Source organism: Rhinopithecus bieti, unplaced genomic scaffold (genome assembly GCF_001698545.2).
Source record: "Rhinopithecus bieti isolate Rb0 unplaced genomic scaffold, ASM169854v2 scaffold_5478, whole genome shotgun sequence".
NCBI lineage: Eukaryota > Metazoa > Chordata > Mammalia > Primates > Cercopithecidae > Rhinopithecus > Rhinopithecus bieti.
Genome location: NW_016805008.1, coordinates 1,080,960 through 1,085,123, shown reverse-complemented (window position 1 = coordinate 1,085,123; position 4,164 = coordinate 1,080,960).

Genomic DNA, 4,164 nt, shown 5'->3' with positions numbered 1-4,164 from the left:
GCCTTGTGTTCAGAACCCCTGGGCATCTTCTAAGCACCACTTGAGGAGAATGCTCAAGGGATCGCCCACAAGGAGAATATGGCTGCAGGGAAATGGCCAGCCTCTCCATTCAAGAAGCACAGATCACTCGTTTACCAAAATGTAGCTGCTGCAAAGATGTAAGTGGGAATCCTTAGCGAGCGGTTTAAGCCACGAGTCATTTCAGCACCCAGGTTTAAATGCCAGGTGCGTCCCTTCATCCTGGCTGCGGCGTGAGATGAAGGGGAGGATATAACTGAATATGTGTTGTCGAATCAGCTTCTGTGACAAGAGAGATAACAAATGTGACTTAGAAGGTGAAAGGAATAGGCCTTGCAAATAGGACACAGCGTGGCGTTCTTCCCTGGATGGAACACAGAGCCGAGTCACGTGGAGAGCATCGGGCTTGGTAAGCTGCTTTAGTGCATAGGAATGAAGGCGTGCGATAAGGACTCAAGCCTGGTACTCATTATTGTATGTCTAGGAAGAAGACAACTGATACCCTTTCTAGTCTGGTAATGAAGGGGATTAAAAATGTGCTTTCAGAACTGTGTGGGCCCTTTTTTATTTTCTCTGGCCGTAGCAAAGAATATTCATTAACCCGCACCCATCTTTCCACCACATAAAAACTATGGGGAAAATATTTCTTAATATTTTAAACTGATACGACAAGCCTGTTAAGCTAATCTGAGATGGTGGCCTATTATTTTGATAAAAGGAAATATGAAAGCATGCAACAGATCCTTAAAGACACCTTTACCCAAGGCATGGTTTCTCTCGGAATCAAGACAAGAGTCAACGGGGGAAGTTGAAGCTTGAAACCGTGGCGTTGATTCCTCCCAAAGGAGAAAATGGTGAGAGGATGATGCCAGATGCGCCGCGGGAAAAAGAGTGGCCATGGGCTGGCCTGGCCCCTGCAGCCGCGCTCGGTTCCCTAATTCTATGTTCCTTCCTTCTCTCCATTTTCCTGTTCTGTTCTGTTTTTGTTTTGTGTATCTTGGCCACTTCTGGCTATGGTGTCCTTGACCTCGAATTTCTCTCGGTGTCCAATTTCATCTGTCTGGTTTTAGATTCCTTTCTGGGTGATAAGGGTACCCCAGGCTTCTGCCCTGATCATCTGCAGCCTTGAGAGCCGTCCAGCTCTGGAGCTGAGAGCTCCTGGACAGCGTTGCCCAGAGCAGTGCGTTTCTATCTTTCTGGCAGGCAGCTCTGTTCCTTACCCACTCCTCGTCTCCTTGTCCCTGCTTTGTTTGTGGCTTGTCTGCTACCTCAGGTTCAGCTGCTACCAGACAGACAAATACAGTTCATGGATAAATGTCATTGAACAAAAGCAGACACATTATTGGCTACTTTCCTGTCTCAGCCTTTCTAAAGTGATTTTTTAAAACAGCCTGGATTCTATGAGCAATATATGTAGAAGTGTCTTGAAAACTGTAAAGCGCTGTGAAAACATTACCTATCACGTTCCATCTGCAGGAACCCTTCTGTAATGGCAGGTAGAAATGAAGCTTTTGCAAGTAGGTATACATACTGACTTCAGGGTTTTGTTTTTGTTTTTCAAAAAAAACTCTTAAAATTCCAATGCCACTTAATATTTGAAAGTTTCCCTTATTCATATTTGAATCATAGCTGTCTTAAAGAATTCTATTACAGCACACGCCTATTGTATGAAATTACAAATTACCCTGGAGTCCTGATAATCCCTGATAGGCAAAGCTATGGGCTAACTAGAACTTTTCAGCCTTCTGGTAAAAAAAAAAAAATCTTCTCTAGGATAATGTCTACTGGTATCCGAAAGGGAGCCGTGATGCAGAGTCTCAGGGCATGTATGCAGGGAAACACATCTGTGAACCTTTAAAAACATCTCTCCAATACTCTGTTTCAATGATTTATCAATAACAAAATTTCCCAAATCTATTTGCTTATTCTGTCTTTATTGATCCAGAGTGATACATGATAACAACATAAGATTTAATTCTAAATCAAGGTTTATAGGCTCTTTAGTGATGGCATTAATTTGAAATGGGCCTATTATATCTAAAATACTTTATACTGTGCCCATGTTATTTATAGTCAATACCACATTGTTTGCTTAGCTTCTCCATGTTTGTTCAACATTTTGTTAGACTTTTTTTTTTTTTTTTTTTGAGACAGAGTTTCTCTCTGTCACCAGGCAGGAGTGCAGTGGCACAATCTCGGCTCACTGCAACCTCCGTCTCTTGGGTTCAAGCGATTCTCCTGCCTCAGCATCCCGAGTATCTAGGACTACAGGCACGTGCCAACACACCCAGCTAATTTTTGTATTTTTAGTAGAGACAGGGTTTCACCATGTTGGCCAGGATGGTCTCAATCTCTTGACCTTGTGATCCACCCACCTTGGCCTCCCAAAGTGCTGGGATTACAGGCGTAAGCCACTGTGCCTGGGCTTGTTAGTACTTTAGGAAGGTCTGAGTAGAACAAATTGAAAAATATTTGGGAGTGCAATTTCATGTACTTATGTTTTTTAAATTTGCAGTAAGAATTATTTTAAGAAGATATTCATAGCCTTACAAGTATGATGTAAGCTAACAACTCAAGTTATTGCTAATAGTTAAATCAGTAAGTGCATTCAAAATTAGGTCACACTCAACGTTCAGCAGTTGGTGCTATGTTACCTTTGTATTTGGTATAAGATTTTTCACGTCACACTTAACTTTGACATAAAATAAAAAAGTGCATGTTAGAGAAAGAAGTCCACCAGATTTAATTGTCATTTGCAGCCCTAACTGCACAGTAGAACCACCTGGGATGTTTTTAAAACTGTAAATACTCAGGTCCCATCTAAGACAAATTAATTCCAGTCCTCTAGGTCTGTGGTTCTCAAAGTGTGGGCCCTGGACCAGGCACTTCAGCATTACCTGGGAACTTGTTAGAAATGCAAATTCTCAGGCCTACCCAGGCCTACTGAATCAGAACTCTGGGGCTAGAGATGGCGATGGGAATGGGGATGAGGCCCAGCCACCTGTCTCTAACAAGCTCTCCAGGTGAGTTTGATGCAGAGTTTGAGGATTGCTGCTGCTCTATCTACTTACATTTGTATTTTTTTTTTTCACCTCCAATGATTAAAATATGCATCCAGGGTGGAGAATTATTAGGATAGTACTGCTCTATGACTTCAGAGCATAAAATAGGAAAGAAATTGCTGGAACAGAAAGGCACATAAAACTTCTAACTATAGGGACCTGCCTCCTGCTAATAGAGCTCTGTGAAGAAACTGGTCAGTATAGCTTGCTGAGGTCATGCTTAATGAATGGAACAGATGTGGCCACCTCCTTTGATGGGACATTACCCATGGCCCTGGCGCCTAAGACCTGCTTCTCCCGGTCAGGATGCAGGTGACAAGAATCACTAGTCAGAGGATGCTTGACTCAACTGTAGGATTAGACATTTTCAAGGCCTGCCTCTTTAGAGAACATTTTAGACCAGATAGATGAATTTAGAAATTCACATACATAATAGTTTATATGAACCTCTACCTAATAAGTTTCATTGAAATAAATATTCCAAGTAATTATCTTTAAGAACATTCAGATACATACATAATTATGACAAAGCAATAAATGCTTCCACTTCATCAAGCACCCAGATTGAATACAATAAATCATTTTCAACAATTATTTCAAAACTCATCCCCTCAGGAGTGAGTCTTATAAGAGGCTGTAAGAGCGCAATGGTGGAAAACTGATCTTCAGTCAGATTATATACAGCTAAGTTTTCTGCACATTAATTTCCATAGCTAAAATTCTTGGTAACTTAAACTGTATTTTTACAAAATGACCCTATTTCATTTTCCCTATAGTTCAGTTGTTATAGTAAATGATAGTTAAAAGTTTACAAGTTCTACAAAACTAAGTGAATGAATAAATGAGTAAATATATGTGTGTATAATGTGTGTGTATCTATATATCTTCCTAGATGTCAAGAGAAATTTAAAATTAGCTAGTATGTTTAAGCTTACTTGGGTACTTTAGGATTAAACTACTTTTCACTGAAATCTTGTTTTTCAGAAAGAAAGGAGGTCTTATATTTACATCCCGTAAAATATATTTCAAAAAGTATTTAAAATAGGCTGGCCACAGTGGCTCATGCCTGTAATCTCAGCACTTT